This window comes from Pseudophryne corroboree, chromosome 2 (genome assembly GCF_028390025.1).
Source record: "Pseudophryne corroboree isolate aPseCor3 chromosome 2, aPseCor3.hap2, whole genome shotgun sequence".
NCBI lineage: Eukaryota > Metazoa > Chordata > Amphibia > Anura > Myobatrachidae > Pseudophryne > Pseudophryne corroboree.
The window spans coordinates 453,689,451-453,707,670 of NC_086445.1; the positions used below are offsets into that span (position 1 = coordinate 453,689,451).

At 43.9% G+C, this 18,220-nt stretch overlaps 2 pseudogenes; both read right to left on the reverse strand.

The window, feature by feature from the left end:
* Window positions 1-16,817: 16,817 nt before the first annotated feature.
* On the reverse strand, window positions 16,818-16,935 carry LOC135051844 (5S ribosomal RNA; annotated as a pseudogene).
* Window positions 16,936-17,041: 106 nt separating this feature from the next.
* LOC135052447 (5S ribosomal RNA) lies at window positions 17,042-17,159 on the reverse strand (annotated as a pseudogene).
* Window positions 17,160-18,220: the final 1,061 nt, after the last annotated feature.

The following is an 18,220-nucleotide window of genomic DNA, read 5'->3' on the forward strand; positions in this document are numbered from 1 at the left end:
AAGAACTTATACCAGACCGGAGGCGGAAAGGTAGAAAGAACCGACAGGAAGGGCATGGGAAGGAAGATGTATACTTTAAAAAAAAAGGGCTGGGGCTCAGGAAAGCCATAGATATCCATACCGGGCTGAAATTACCCCAACACTGAAGGGGGGCAATCCCAGGCTGCTATAGATACAGGGAGCATATCATCTGAGCCCTAGGGACTGACGCTGCACTAGAAGTCTGCATTAACAAGAGGAGAAAGTCATGTAGGAGGTCCCCATGGACTATCTGTGAACACAAAACCTGACTCTTCAGCTACTTCTTATCTTTTTTCACAGATGTTTTGGAACAGCTCTTAATTTACCGCTCTGTGGTTCTCCACATCTTGCCACTTGACTCAGTCAAGCTGATGGACAGTGTTTTGCCTTCTCCGGAGTCTGGATGTTTGTTCCTTAGCACCTAGAGAAACTTTTTGTAGAACCCTTCTAGCACCACCCTTAGGAAGTCCAAACCTATAGTATATTGTTCTTAAATGTTCCCTCAACATTACAGCACATGTCTGTGTAACTTTGCCTGGCTCACCTGGCCCGCCATACCTGGATGGGCAAAGTTACATGTACTGGGCAGACAGCAGGAGTGAGCAGCAGAGGAAGACAGGAACAGGTTTTACATAGTGAGTGTTAAAATATTTAAAAAATCATTCACTACTGACTATTTAGAAATATTCAGTAATCTATTTGTAGAAATGCAAACAGAAACAACTGTCCACCAAGTACAGCTCTGGATGACGGACAGCTCCTGCTGTCTGCACTCTCAAATCTAAACTTCTAAAGATGTGTAAAGGTGCATACACACTGAGCGCTTTTCCCCCCTGCCCAGCGATGTCAGCGGGGGTGAACGGCTTTCCATAGCAGGGCGCTATGGAAAGCCATTCACCCAGCTGCTCATCTGCTGGTAATACCAGCAGATGAACGGCGGCCGCTGGCGATGTAGCGGGGGCGCGCATCAGTGCTCATCACTTATTGCTGGGGCATACACACACTAGGTGGTTTTGAGCTGAAAGCAGCTCAAAACACCAAAAGTGAGCTACTTTCAGCTTAAAATTGCCCAGTGTGTATGGACCTTTAGTCTCACTCACTACACAAGTCACTACATACTGTGCAGTCTTTCCCGCTTACATTACAGTGGAGGCTAGATCAGTACCATGCTAGTGATTAAGCTCTATTGGGAGGTGTATGGTGGTAGGAAGATAGTACTGACTTGTAAAGACTTTTAAAACAAAACCGCAATGCAATAATGAGGAAAAAAACTGGCGGTAAGGGCGGTGGGGAGGGCAACCTGTGCCCGTGGGGAGGGCGATTCTGGTCAACCATTAGATATGGATCTGGCCACTGGAGTTTTGTGACCTTTATAAAGACACTTGGGCCCAGAAACCCCAAGATAAAGCATTGTTCCTTCTTATGAATTTGATGCAACCAGCTGCTTGAATGTGCGTTTCTTTTATGTTTAATGGGATTATAAACCCTCTTTTCTGTAAACACAGCCAGTTTCACAAATTCGGCATTTGATTGAGTGTGAGGAATCTGCCAGCCAATCATATGCCGTTCTCTACACTTCTGAATGCCCAATTGTCTTTAAGCTGTACAACTGATTCTTGTTAAAGAGTTAAGAGGTGCCTGTCATGTCAATTATTGTGTTGTATTAATTCCCAAGACACAGAACAGTAATATACAAATGTCTGACTCAATTGTTTATTTTACTCAAATGAAATTCAAATGTTATCAAATTGTATTTAAAACTAGAGAAGCTTTGTAAGAGATCAAAAGAAGCAAATCATAATATGTAACAGTCACCATCAATAATCAATACATAGTAATATCCCACCAAAGCTTGCCTAGGTTTAATACATATTTATTACTTCATACTAAAATGATTATATATAATGATATGTTTTCTCTTTTAAGGTTGTGGAAAGATGAAGCTCAACCTAATCTCACCCAACCATGTGTGTAACAGATGGTTTGTCAATGCGGTATAGATACTCTGCCGGATGGAAATAGCCAAGATACAGTAGTGCACAGAATCTGGGATTGTGTCATTATGGTAGTGTCCTCTTTCTCCATGATGACTGAAACAATGAGTGTGTTTCACCCGCAGGTCAAAGCCCTAGAAGGATAATGAGTCGTGTTCAGAAAAATCATGATTTGTTTGAATAAGTTGTCATTAATGTTAGAACCAACAGTATGTTGTGGCAAATTTGAGACAAAAGCTAGCAGGCATGGGGCATGTGACATATCCTGATGTGCAGGGGACATTTGAGACAAAATGTATGGGCAGAGGGGCATGTGAGGAAAGCTGGTGGGCAGAGGAGAGGGGCATGTGAGAAAAGTTGGTAGGCTGGGCCAAGTATAGTGTGGGTAGAGAGGTGGAAACTCTGCCCTAGAAACTCAGTGTTTGCTGTTCATTGCAATCACTGATTGCTCAATGAAAGCATTTTGCAATTTGCAAACCAGATAAAATATAATGTGAATTAATCATGTGTATCTGTTTATTTAATAGTAGTACTGTTATTTGATTAACGATTTGATCATTAACTATTTAAAGTGCAATATACCAGATGACTATCCTATGCGTGAAACGCTTATGATAATCACGCCCATATGAGTTGGTATAAATATGGTCCATGCTATCACAGCGTTCTGACAACCGATGCGGTCAAGCTTAATGTGAAACGTACGTCATCATAAGCCTGGACGTACACTGTTTCTGGGTGCGTTGAATCTATACCCGGCCCGGCATCCAGGTCTATGAGCGGCTCCCTGCACGGCGCTATGGACATTTCAGCAGCTACTATATACTGCAAGCAATCAATCTCGTGAGGTACTCAGAGCATCTCATCCCAGAGAGATCACTTACCTCCTCTAAAATGTGCAAGCACAACAGGGGAGGAGGTGATTGATCTCGGTGACAGCAGAAGCTGCTCGCTCTTCGTCTATATTCCGTTTTGGCATTGGCATTTTTCCGCCGCTCTCATTGTCTCCATTCACTGCCCTGAGGCACATGGGACAAAAGTAGAAGGGGGATTCTCCTATAGCGCTGGAACATCTATCAGAAAAAAAGAGTTTACCTTTGTTGATTGTACTAACAAAATGAATTATCACTATATTTAACTACTTCTGTATTGATTCAGTCATGATCTCTTGTATATATGTTTATTTTTATTTGTATTTGGTATCAGAGGCATAGGACTTGTCTACCATCTGATTTATGCTTATGCAAAGGGTTTCTCTATACATATTGCTCACCGGCTCACAGTGGGTTAATACACCAGCGGCTGAATTGTTTGGCTGATAGCTGTACTATGGTGGTCATTCCGAATTGATTGCTAGCTGCAGTTGTTCGCAGTGCAGCGATCAGGCAAAAAAACGGCTATTCTGCGCACGTGTATGCAGCGCAATGCGCATGCACGTCGTACGAGCACAACAAACGATGTCGTTTTGCACAGGGTCTAGCAAAGCATTTCAGTCGCACTGGTGGTCGCATGAAGTTGGAGTTTCTGGGTGTCAACTGACCGTTTTCAGGGAGTGTTCGAAAAAACGCAGGCGTGCCAGGAAAAACGCAGTCTGAAGTGATCGCAAGCGCTGAGTAGGTTTTGAGGTACTCTGCAACTGCACAAAAAAACTTTGTAGCCGATCTGCGATCCATTCGTTTGCACTTCTGCTAAGCTAAAATACACTCCCAGTGGGCGGCGGCATAGCGTTTGTATGGCTGCTAAAAACTGCTAGCGAGCGATCAGCTCGGAATGACCACCTATATTTTCCCAGCAACAACGTTTCATTTTGAAGCATACCCATTTGGATTACTCAGTAGTGTCAAATAGTATGAAATCAGATACGAATGAATTGAATCATACTTGCCCTTTGCCTACTCTGTTCGCTTTTTTCTAACTAGTAACAAAATTATAGCATTGGTTCCTGTTTTATTTGAACTATTTGCAACAGTGGTAAACTGTAAAATACACATACTGGGATTGCTGAATGGTGCCACGCTAAGTGTACCTGCTTTTTCATAATATTTTAAGCGGCTTCAGGATCGCAATTTATAACAGGAAACGCTCTATTTATTCTGTGTTCATACGTGCTGACCTTTATATGTTTCTTTTGTATGTCAGTGGGTTGTGCTGTATCACAACACGTTGATTATATTGCATTACAGAAATTGTGTTATCACAGGATATATTGCAGGCATTTAATTATTCTGTTACATATGTGCAGACCTTTATATATTTTTCCTATAGGTTAGTGAGTAGCGTTCTGTTACAAATACTTTTATTGTATTTCATTATAGGAATTGTGTCATTACAGATTATATTGCAGGCAACAATTACAAATATTACAATGAATGTACGATGTTGAAGCACACAGCAGGTAGCGGTCGATCACAGGTTTACTGGAGATCAAAATCCAGTATTTAAAGGATCTCATTAATTGGATAATATAAACCTGTATAAAACTTTTTCAGATTTTCACTTTGCTGATAGAAGTTATTTGATGGTTCTTCCTATACACCCCCATATGTAAAGAAAAAATAAAATTATATTTATTGGGGTGATATTATTATTATAGGATATTACTAGTATTATTGTACATATGATTAAATCTTTTCAGGCTGACAATTGATCATCCTATGTTATGCCTACTAATAATTACTTTTTATGAAATATAGTATTAAAAGTTAAGTTTTAATTAACTAATGTAACAATACTAAAAGAGTGCGCCACACATTAAGCCTTCTTTGGCTAAAGCCCACTAGTGGTTTTTGCCTAAAGGGCCCCATACACTGGAACGATTATGCCCGATTTCAGCCCAATTCAGGCATTTGTGCCGATATATTGGGTGAAATCGGTCATTTTGGCTGTGTATACGATCCGATCCTATGCGCGGCCCCGTGAGCATCGGATTCTGAACGTGCTGCACTCGTGATATGTCGGACTCCGCAGGCATGGCTGGGATCGCCCAAGATATATCGTATGCAAAAGGACAGCATACGATGTATCTTGGGCGATCCTGCGCCCGGGAGGCTGACGGGGTGATCACCAGCAATCGCCTGCGACATGTCAGATGGACATGTCGCAGTAGTGTATGGGGCCCTTTAATCCCTAAACTCTGATTGCACTTTGCTTAATAGCACACCTCCAATTAGGGTCAGATCCATTCTGACATGCATTTGTCGGAATGGATCCGACAACCCCTATTCAATCTCATCTCAATTCGGCTTTTAAAAAGTCGAATTAAGATGAGGGACCCTGATTAGGAGAGGGGGTGGAGCCGCAGGGAGACCAGTGGGGACAGCTGTGGGCAGACGGAGATCAGCGCTACAGTAGCGCTGCAGGAGGATGTCACACAGACGCCCGACCTCAAGGCAGTGTCCACCCGGCTCAAGCAAGCGTGACCTCACTTGCTGTAGCCGGGTGGAAGCTGCCGTGAGCGGCACGGCTGTGAGACATCCTGCTGCAGCACTGTCCTGTAGCGCTGATCTCCCCTATGTGCCCGTGGCTGTCCCCCGTCTCCCTGCGGCTCCCCTACTTCTCCTCCTCTGGGTCTCACATCACAGTCCGACATTTTTTTTATGTCGGACTGAGATGGTCGGAAACTGGGCCAAATCCTGTTGAATTTGGCCCCGTTTCACTCAAAAGTACGTGAATCAGCAGCTATACCGCCGATTCACGTACTATTCGACAAGTCAAATTCCACAAGTTGTCGAATACAAAAGCTTAAAAAGTAAAAAACTGACGTCTTTTCAACAGATGGCAGTTTTCGACACCAATTGAATATACCCCCAAATCTATTAATTTTTGTATTAAGACTCATGTAATTTGCTTTTCATTATCGGTTGGTTGACACATAGAAATTAATATCAACATCTTTTTTGAAGCCTGTGCACAGTCTTCTAGACTGTATGTCCCCCCTCATAGTAATAATATATTTATTGACCAGTTTGCTAAACAGATGGATCTCTTGTATACGTTTTATACCCACTTCTATAAATAAAAACAATAAAATGCAACCTAATGTGAACATCTAAAACCAGCCAGATCACTTACAGGGTCATGAGAAACAAACACGGACTGGCAAATCAGACGAGCCTTCATATCATAAACGTTCAACCAATGATACACATCCTCCTCTCTGTTGAGGGGACAGACAGAAAACTCACGGGGCTGTTGAAGAATGCATTTTTTCTAATAAGCAACTGAAAGCATGTTTAAAAAAAAAAGAAAACAAAATGCTATATGCTGTAGAAAATAATCATCACTCCATTTACTAAATAACATTATAATTCTAAGCACTGATATTGCTGACAATCCTATCTTTTTGGATGTTTAGTCTAAGACTATTGTTTTAGTCCTGATAATTTGATACCTCCTTAGTGTCATGGACACCAGCTTCTGAGAAGCAACTTGATGGAAAATAAAGATTTGTATAATTTGATGCCTATCAATTTCAATTGATTGTAAAATTGAACATTCACTAAACAATAATTCCACATAAACTAGTATCTCTTTAAAGTACCCCCAACCACCAAAACAATGGAAGTCCCATGCCAGGTGCTCACGCAGGGCCAGGAAACTCATCTACTTCCTCATTTCTCTCCACATTCTTCACTGAGTGGCCAGAGCCCCCATAGCTGGAATTGTTATCAGCGGTCTCTGGACCAGAAGCTGCTTACAGCACATCACAGTCTGACGTGCAAGTCCCAGATACTGTATGCAAGGCCGCCATCAGAAATTCTGGGACCCAGGACTCGCAAAATAGGAACCCCCCCCCTAAAAGGTAAAAAAAAGTGTCTATATATATATATATATAAACCATATAAAATAAACACACACACACACACACACACACACACACACACACACACACACCCTCTCTCTCTCTCTCTCTCTCTCTCTCTCTCTTACACTTTCTCCCACTCACTCTTCCTCAACTTACCTATCATAGCCTGGTCCCGTTTAGCTCCGTCCCCTCTGTTTTGTGTAACTCCGCCCCCTTTTTCATGACCGAGATCTGGCACTACACAGGAGAGGGGAGAGTACGCTGCAAGCTTCTATTGAAAAGTCTCTGCCAAAATTGCTGCCGCCTCAGAGGAGACAGTTATTAAAGATACTAGAGGGGCCATTTTTGGAGGGACGTTTACAATAGAAGCTTGCAGCGTCCTCTCCCTCTCCTTTGACAGTGCCAGAACTCATTAATGAAAAGTGGGCAGAGCACCGCGGCGGGCGGTGGCATGAGCGGCTCGGGCCCAGGACATCAGTGCCTACATCACCCCCCTGATGGCGGGACTGACTGTATGTGCTAGTTATGTGAGTGGACTGGTATCTAAAAATAGGATTTTAATTACCTACCGGTGAATCCTTTTCTCATCGTCTGTAGAGGATGCTGGGGTCCATTTTAGTACCATGGGGTATAGATGGTTCCGCAGGAGCCTTCGGCACTTTAAGACTTTTCAACAGTGTGAACTGGCTCTTCCCTCTATGCCCCTCCTCCAGACCTCAGTATAGGAACTGTGCCCGAGGAGACGGACAACTTCGAGAGAAGAATTTACATTAAACTAGTGGCGAGATTCGCACCAGCTTACATCTTACAAAACATGCCACCTAACATGGCCTTCAACATAACCCACGCCAATGTGCATGCATAACGCAACAGCAACAACTGTGAACATCTTAACACATGAAAACATGTGTAAAAGACAAAACGTAATTCTGCAGGAAAAATGAGCACCGGGCGGGTACCCAGCATCCTCTACAGACTACGAGAAGAGGATTTACCGGTAGGAAATTAAAATCCTATTTTCTCTTATGTCCTAGAGGATGCTGGGGTCCATTTTAGTACCATGGGGATGTACCAAAGCTCCCAGTACGGGCGGGAAAGTGCTAATGTTCCTGCAGAACTGACTGACCAAACTGAAGCTCGTCAGCAGCCAAGGTGTCAAACCTGTATAACTTAGCAAACGTGTTTGCCCCTGACCAAGTAGCTGCTTGGCAAATTTGCAACACCGAGACACCCCGGGCAGCTGCCCAGGAAGAACCCACTTTCCTTGTAGAGTGGGCCTTTACCAAACTTGGTAACAGCAATCCTGCCATGGAATAAGCGTGCTGAATGGTACCTCTGATCCAGCGTGCAATAGTCTGCTTAGAAGCAGGACCCCCAATCTTGTTGGGGTCAGAGAGGACAAACAAAGATTCTGTTTTCCTTATCCGAGCCGTTCTTGCAACATAAGTCCTTAACGCTCTGACGACATCCAAGGACTTTGAAACGGCTGAGGTGTCAGAAGCCACTGGCACCACCACATGTCGGTTGATATGGAAAGAAGACACAACCTTTGGAAGAAAATGCTGATGCATCCGCAGTTCAGCTCTATCTTCATGAAAAATCAAATAAGGACTCTTGTGTGACAGAGCCCCTAATTCAGACACTCGTCTGCCTGAGGCCAAGGCCAACAGCATGACGACTTTCCAAGTGAGAAATTTCAACTCCACCTCTTGCAGAGGCTCAAACCAGTCCGATTTAAGGAACTGCAACACCACATTAAGATCCCTTGGCGCCGCAGGAGGCACAAAGGGAGGTTGGATGCGCAGAACCCATTTCACGAACGTCTGGACCTCAGGAAGGGAAGCCAACTGTTTCTGAAAGAAAATGGACAAGGCCAAAATTTGGACCTTGATAGACCCTAATCTCAAGCCAGCATCCACACCCGCCTGTAGAAATAGGATAAGAAGTCCTAATTGAAATTCCACTGCAGGAGACTTCTGGGATTCACACCAAGATACATATTTTCTCCAAATACGATGGTAATGTTTAGACATTACCCCTTTCCTGGCCAGAATAAGAGTGGGAATTACTTAATTGGGAATACCCTTACGGGCTAGGATCTGGCACTCAACAGCCATGCCGTCAAACGTATATGCGGTAAGTCTTGATAAACTAACGGCCCCTGCTGAAGCAGGTCCTCGTGAAGAGGAAGAGGCCGAGGATCTTCCAGTAGTAACTCCTGAAGATCTGGATACCAAGCCCTTCTTGGCCAGTCTGGAGCAATGAGCATTGCTCGAACCCTTGTTCTTCTGATGATCTTGAGAACTTTTGGTATTAGTGGAAGTGGAGGGAACAGGTACACCGACTGAAACACCCACTGGGTCACCAGTGCATCTACTGTTATTGCTTGTGGATCTCTCGACCTGGAACAATATTTCTGAAGCTTCTAGTTGAGACGTGATGCCATCATATCTACTTCCATCTTTCCCAGCAGATGGATGCACTGATGAATCGATACGCGTGCTGGTTTCAAAACTTGTTTGACCATCTTCTGGAACTCCAGAGCCTTTTCCACCGGTAGGAATACTTTCTGTGCTTCCGTGTCCAATATCATTCCCAGAAATTATAACCTCATTGTGGGTTCCAATTGTGATTTTGGAAGGTTTATGATCCAACCGTGCTGTTGAAGCACCGTCAGGGAAAGCGCAATGTTCTGCACTAGATTCTCCCTGGATCTTGCTTTTATGAGGAGATCGTCCAAGTATGGGATTACGTTGACTCCTTTCTTGCGAAGAAGCACCATCATCTCTGCCATCACCTTGGTGAATCTTCTTGGAGCCGTGGAGAGCCCAAAAGGCAATGTTTGGAAATGGTAGTGGCAGTCCTGCATCGCAAACCTCAGGTATCCCTGATGCGGAGGGTAGATGGGAACATGTAAATAAGCATCTTTGATGTCAACTGACACCAGAAATTCCTTTTCCTCCAAGCTGAAGATCACTGCTCTCAGGGTTTCCATCTTGAATTTGAACCTTTTCAAATAGAGGTTCAGAGTCTTTAGGTTTAAAATCGGTCTGACCGAGCCATCCGGTTTCGGCACTACAAACAGGCTAGAATAAAACCCTTTTTCCTGTTGTGACACAGGAACTAAGGAAATTATGTTGTCTTGACATAATTTCTGTGTTGCGTTCAGAACCTTTGTTCTGTCCTGAACAGAAGCTGGTAAGGCTGATTTGAAAAATCGGCATGGGGGAAGGTCTTGAAATTCCAAATTGTACCCTTGGTATACTATCTGTAATAACCAAGGATCCAGATCTGAGTGAATCCAGACCTGGCTGAAAAACAGTAGACGTACCCCCACCCGATCGTACTCCCGCAGGGGAGCCCCAGCGTCATGCTGAGGTTTTAGCAGAAGTAGCTGTTGACTTCTGCTCCTGCGAGCCTGATGGTGTTGTAGATTTTTTACCTCTTCCTTGCCCTCTTCCTGCGAAGGAGGTACCCTTTGCCTTCATGGACTTGTTGGGCCGAAAGGACTGCATCGTATGAGAATGATATCCTTTCCTAGGTGGAGCAGCAGCGGAAGGCAGAAATTCTGGCTTGCCTGATGTAGTTGTTGAAATCATGGCATCCAGCTTGTCTCCAAAGAGGGCTTCTCCATTGTAAGGGAGCGCCTCAATTTTCTTTTTTTATTCCGCATCAGCATTCCATTGGCGGATCCACAGCGCCCTGCGGGCTGAAATTGCCATAGCGGAGGATCTTAAACTCAGCAACCCAATATCCTTCATAGCTTCAACTAAGTAACCTGCAGCATCTTTGATATGGCCGAGAGTTAGGACTATTTCATCCCTGTCAACTGTGTCTATGTTAACAAGCAAGTTGTCAGACCATTTTTCCACAGCGTTACCCACCCACGCACAAGCAATAGTTGGCCTGAGCACCGTTCCGTTAGCCGTATATATGGATTTCAGGATTGTTTCTAATTTACGGTCAGCTGGATCTTTTATAGAGGCTGAACCAGGGGCAGGCAAAACAATTTTCTTAGACAGCCGAGAACCTGAGGTGTTTATCATTGGGGGTGTCTCCCATTTGTGCCTGTCTTCCTCAGGGAAAGGGTATCCTTCTGGGAAGGGTAAATTTATTCTCAGGGTTAGCCCAGGATTCTTCAAAGAACGCTTTCAAATCTTTTGATGGAGGAAAAGTCACAACCTGCTTTTTATTTAATTTAAAATAATCCTTTTCCTCTGGGACCAGCGTTGTTTCAGGAAACTCCAACACTTCCTTTATAGCAACTATCATACATTGTATGCTTTTGGCTAATTTGGGGTCCACCCCTCTCAAATCCCCAGTGTTGACGTCAGAGTCGGAATCTGTGTCTGTGTCCCCTTGCATTATCTGGGCCAGAGACCTTTTCTGGGAACTGGATGGGACCCAAGTGAATGATATGGAGGGGTCAGTAAACAGTGCATCCTCCACAGACTGCCTCCAGTATTTAGTCTGTTGTTCAGACTCAGAGAATTTCTTTGCAAGCATTGACATATTCTTTTGCAACATTCTCACCCACTCCGGCTCCTTCTGAGAGGGAAGGGCCACCATATTACCCTCTTGTGCATCTAAAATAGGTTCTTCCTGGGAAGAACCCTCCCCAATGTCTGACATGTTACACACTTGTACACACACACACACCCCTATCACACAGGGTAGCTATTGGGGACAGACCCACACTAAAGTCTGTCAGAGAGACACAGAGGGATTTGCCAGTCCACACACTGTGCCTTATTGTGAATTGTGGAAATATTACCCACTTACAGCGCTTATACCAATAATAGACCCACAGACCTAATTATAATGAACACTCTCTGCCCCTTCTATAACACCCTGTACTTGTATCAGCATTGTCATGAGGAGAAACAGCATTCAGGAGCTTCACACTGGAGTTTCTGCAGGAGAAAATGGCACCCAGTGAGTGTTCTGGCAAGTCTGAGGAGAAGCCGCGCCCTTCAGCCTCAGCAATGTAATATTTATACTGGCTGGGGAAGGCACATCAGCGGCTGTACATGTATGTACCCATTTTGACAGTGAGAGTAAGGTTTTAAAACATGCCCTCAGAGCGTGCCCCCGCGCTCTGCACTGTTGTGCTGAGAGACATGGCGCGCAGCATCCCGCCGCTGCGCGTGTACCTGTATGTCACCAACGATGACCGGAGGATCCCCTCTCTGCAGGACTCCGGTAATATACTCACCAGCCTTCTGACTTCTGGCTCTGTTAGGGGGTGGCGGCAGTGCTGTGGGAGTGAACGCTGGCCAGGCTTGGGCTGTGTTCAGTACCCTTCACGAGCTAATGGTGTCCTGTAAGCGGAAGCAGAACCATTAACTAATTGAGAAGTTGGTTCCTACTTCCCCCCCTAAGTCCCACGAAGCAGGGAAGCTGTTGCCAGCAGCTTCCCTGTAAAATAAAAAACCTAAGAAAGTATTTTTCCAGCAAAGCTCTGTAGAGCTCCACTAGTGTGCATCCAGTCTCCTGGGGACATTTTCTAGACTGAGGTCTGGTGGAGGGGCATAGAGGGAGGAGCCAGTTCACACTGTTGAAAAGTCTTAAAGTGCCAGAGGCTCCTGCGGAACCGTCTATACCCCATGGTACTAAAATGGACCCCAGCATCCTCTAGGACGTAAGAGAAATAGATGATAGATCTATCCTTTATGGTTATTAACTTTAAAGCTTACAGTATGTTACCCAGAGAAGCACCTACTGCACTTCTGGCTCTGTAAATTCTTACATCATGTATAACTCAATGCACAGGTAAGATGAACTGGGTGCTATGGCTGATCATGCTGATAGTGACAGACAATTTGGTGGTTTGCCATCCGTTTATTTGGTCTTCCACCAAAAGAACAGATAAGTGCATTGCCACATGAGTTACTATTAAATTAGGAAGAGCGTGAGAGGAGTACACAATGCAGATTAGGGCCTTCAGAACATAACTTACCATTATATGGAGCTTTGCATTTCCATCTTGTGTAATAAATGTTCCTCCCATTCCCACAGGTTTGTCTCCATAATGTTCTTGCAAAGACTTTCTCATACAGCTTACAACGTTACCTTTACCTGTCCTTTGCTTTACATTCACCTCTATGACCTGAAACATATATATAAAAATCTGTCATCAAATCCAATAAAAAAATGGAACATATCAGCATCGGGTGGTCTTCAGTATGCCGCCGGCTGGGATCCTGGCCACCAGCATACTGACACATACTGTATTCTCTCTCTTGGTGGTCCACGACACCCCTGGAGGGAGAATAAATAGCGTGTGCCCGCAGCGTGGCGAGTGCAGTGAGCCTGCAAGGGGCTCATTAGTGCTCGCCCAGCTGTCGGTATGCCGGACACTCATATTACACCCATCACCATCACCACAGTAATTTACTGCAGACTAATTGATCCCCTGGGACTATTAAATTAGCCCCAAAATGCAGCAGCCAGGCTGCAGTTAACAGGGATTTTTTTTCCAGGTCTGAGCAGACCCGAAAAGAAATCCCGGATAAATTGCCTGTTATCGGGTGCCCAAACCACGTTGACACATAGGTCCAGGAACGTACCCCAGATTCTATGTGTTAACTCTCAAAAACAGTTAATCTACTGGGTGAGAAAAAGGGGCTCCAACGGAACAGCACTGTGGTGTTAAAGCCCAAAGTTGCCACCCTTTTTCACACCCATTAAAGTATTATATTAGTGCACTGATGCTTTTCATTAAGCATGGAATAATGAAAGCCATAAGACCTCATTCACTTTGTGCAACTGATACGCACCATAAAACACCTTGGTTTTAAATTGCATGCCTCGATGGACCACCCTATGCGCAGCTTGGCACATGATTATTCTAAGCTCTTTAAACAGATGTGGTAAAACGCAAAAGAATCTTTAGGAGCTTCACTATACGAAAGTCAGGACATTCTCCCACCTCTGCAGTACTTTTTTTACATTTCTTAAAGTTTTCAGTTTTTCCCTTTTAGGGTGTACTGTAACTAAATTCAGAAACATGTGGTGGTTTGATGTGTGGCTTTGCCCATTGACAAAACTTTCAGTAGCCCAACATCACTTATTTTACTGCGCATGTTTCTGGGTGTGCAAGGCAAAAAAGAGTGATGTTACGGTCTTAATGTGCCACCAGTTATGAGCATTGCCACACTATTCTAACAACACATTACAAAAACCCCTACACTACCAGTCCAGTCTCCACAGGCCAGGAGGACAGGAAGAGGGCAGCACTTTCGTACCTGGGATCGAGGTGGGCTCAAAAGGGTCATTCAGATCCTGGCAGATCTGCTACCTCATGCACAAAAGCAGAGCTGGCCCTAACCAATATGATGCCCTAGGCAAGATTTTGGCTGGTGCCCCATAGAACCATCGCTAGTTCCGCCTTTGACCCTGCACCCCTTTCCCAGCACCATCACCCCTCACCCAAAGCAGTGCTCAATTTGATGTTCCTACCTCCTATATTTTAAGTAGGAACAGTGTGCATATTCGGCGCACAGCCCAAAAAGGGGTGTGTTCTTGCTGGGAAGGGGCATGGCCACACAATAATACCCGCAATTCAAATTACGCCGCACAGTAGTGCAACTTTATTCACATTATATCATGTAATAGTGTCCCTAATTTATGTTACATCACACAGTATTACCACTTTACCTTATATACATTGCTAATCCTAATTCACATTATGTCACACTGAATTGCTCCTTTTTCACATTACACCACATTATATTGCTCTTTATTCACATTAGACCACACAGTAGCGCCCTTTCTATACGTTACGCCACACAGTAGAGCACCTTATACACATAATGCCACACATCAGTTATGCCTTTATACACATAATACCACACAGTAATGCCCCTTACACATATGGCACACATTAATAATGTCCTTATAAACATAATGCACCTTACACATATGCCGCACATTATTAACGCCCGTATACACATGATGACACACATTATGTCCCTTTCACATATGCCGCACATTATTAATGCATTTATACACATGACACACATATTGCCCCTTACACGTGCTGAACACTACTGTACTACCAACCCACCCGCACACAGCACTCACATGGCCACTAACACTGTGACCTCTGCCTCTGCTTGGATACAGATGTGTCCTCATACATCTTGCCTCAATACGCCATGCTGCAGAAGATGCTTGGCATGAATCAGCTGGCAGCTCTGCTAATGTTAGGCGCCTTTTTTGATGAAAATGCATCTTATTTGCATTACTTTGTGGCTAGGATGCACAAACAGCTTCTGCTGATTAAAATAATATGCAGCATGCCTATATTCTGTGTGCGACTGTGACTGTATCTGCATATGAAATGCTATGTTACAGTGATTTCCAGGAATACAGTGTAACGTAACATGTCGTATGCAGATACAGCCGCAGTCACACACAGAATATAGGCATGCCGCATATCATTTTAATCAGCAGAAGCTGCTTGTGCCCCTAGGCATACCAAATACCCTAGGCATTTGCCTAGTTTGCCTATGCCGAGGGCCGGCTCTGCACAAAAATAACAGTGTTTGGTAATTTGTGCATGAGGAGGACCCATTGTGCGCATACACGAACAGGTCCTGCAAAGTAGGAAGCAGGACAGCAGCAGACTGTCAGCATCCTAGGAAACAGGTTGGATTGCTACTGCATGTAATAGACGCCACATGCTGTATTACCATACCGTGCTATCACTGCTGCTTCCAATGAAGCAGCAGTGATAGCAACTCCAACCAAATCTGAATCAGGCACAATGTTTTTGTGCTCCCTAGTGCCAGATTAAGGTCATCATGGGCCTGGAGCTGAAATTTCTGAAGGGCCTACTGTGTGCCGCCGCAAGGGGTGTGGCTACTTGTATGGGGGCGTGACCAGTGCTGTGTATATAATATATATATATATATATATATATATATATGTGTGTGTATTATGTATGTATGTGTGCTTGAAAAAGAAAAATCTCAGCACTTAGATTACTATATTACAATAATTATTTTATTAGGACAGGAGGAAAAAAGGGGGAAGAACAGTCGAAGATGCGAGGAAGACTGGAGAGAGACAGGGAGAAAATTGGGGCTAAATGGGAGGGATACAGGGGGAAGAACAGGGTAAGATGGGAGGAAGAAAGGAGGGGAGACAGGTGCAAGAACAGCAGAAGATGGGAGGCACAGGGGGGATAGGAGGAAGAACAGGGGAAAGATGGGAGGGAGATATAGGGAGGAACAATCCTGGTCTGATGTTCTGGTGAGGGGAGGGGGAATCAGCCTGGTGACAGGGGGGAGGAGGGGGAATTAGCCTGGTGAGGGGGAAGGAGGGGGGATTAGTTTGGTGAGGGGGTGGGATAGAAGAACGGTTGATTGAGTCTGCACAGGATCACTCTATCTATGCAATTGATATTCAAATTGATATCATTAAAGCTATAGCTCTAAAATAAACCAACATTTGGCCATATATCCAATAGGCAATTAGTATTCGGCGCTGGGTTGGCGGTGCTCCCATAAAATAGTTCAGTAAACTACTTGGAAAAGTAAGGGAGATGGTTCCCGTATAGTACCGGAACCAAAGAGAAAAAAGAAAGACTATATTTCTCTTCTGGGGCACACTTGTATTGATAATTGTGAAAGATATGTATTATTCTTAGGTTAAAATGTAATTTTTGTTATTTACCCTCCTAAAATAATGGCTATAAGGCAAGAAAAAAGAAATGACGACATATATGGCAAAATAATCTAAATAAACATCAAATGATGTGAATATTAAAAATGCTAACGTAGTGGCTCAATGAGCAAAAATATATGAATCTCCGATGTTGAGAAATATTCTCTTCTTCCTAATTTGTTACGATATATGCTGTAATAAAGATATAGCAGGAAGAAAGAGAAAATGTACACCGGGCTCAACCCAAATCACTGGTAAAGTGCTGGCTAGAGAAAATATACAATGATGCTTGGTTCTAGGTCCTATGTCCTTGGTTTGGATAAAAATACCTGCGGTACCTGGTATTCTCTGGAGGTCTCCCACCCAGGTACTGACCTGGCCCACAGTGCTTGGCTTCCAAGATCAGACGAGGTTGGGCATACTCAGTGTGGTTTGACCGCAGATAGGTATATCACATCTGATGACACTGGGAACCATATATTGTCGGATCTCAAAGGCCTGTGGGAACTCCCAAAGTTCATAAAAATTACTAAGTGCTCTTAGATCAAAATACCTGCGGTACCTGGTATTCTCTGGTGGTCTCCCACCCAGATACTGACCTGGCCCACAGTGCTTGGCTTCCAAGATCAGATGAGGTTGGGCATACTCAGTGTGGTTTGACTGCAGGTAAATATATCGCACCTGATGACACTGGGGATCATATATTGTCTGATCTGAAATATCTGAGAAATGACACTGAGACGGAAAAAAGATAGAGGAACACTTATGCTGTCCTGTTGTGTGACAAACTGGTGCTCTGTTTACATATTGCATTTCTGTTTACATATTGCATTGCAGAGCCCCAAGATTGTTAAACAGGATGAGAGGGAGCTCCAGAAATCCCATGTAAATGGGAATGTTTCACAAGGTTTTCTGTTTTTATACAGAAATACTGGCTTTTTGGTTATTTGTGTTAATTCACGTAATGCTCTGCAACTGCTTTGTATACGGTAGTCAGCAACACAAAAAAACCCTTAAGGTTAGCAGTGTATTATTATCACTTATCCAACAATGTAGCACTTGTATTTGTGGGAGAGGTAGTTAGATGAGATATAACAAGATATCTTGAAAGTATACAGATATAAATCCTAATAAGGACTGAACCTATTTAGAACCATAAATGGATCATAAATCTAAATAAGTAGTAATGTAGACTGGACACTAATGCGGCTCCTGATAAGCATAACATATTACCATACATCCCTGATTGGCAGAAAACATTTACATTTGTATACACTTCATAGGTCAAAAGATAAATTGCTGGAGAGATAGAGCCAACAAGATGCCAGGGAGAAGGAGTCCGGCAACAAACCGGGAGTTACCATGTAACCTACTGATAGATGGAGGGGCGTAAATACCCCCCTTGGTCGCCGGACCTGGAAGTGACGCGTGTTTCGCTCGGGAGAGCTCGTTCACTGGTCACCTGCTCCCCGGCTCCCTTGCGTAGGTTTATAAAGACATATTGGGTCCTATTAATTGCTAATCAGTAGCTTCAGATGACTATATGCTTAAGCAATTAAGTCCCCAGAGTGATCCATCCTAATGGTGGAAGAAATAAGCGTATCAATTAAGGCATGAACTCCGCTTAAAAACTAGCAATGAGTGGGAAGAGTATGAGTTTGTGATAAATTAAAATAAAATAAAAGGAAGACATGTAAAAAAATGAAGACATGTAAAAAAATGAAAGACT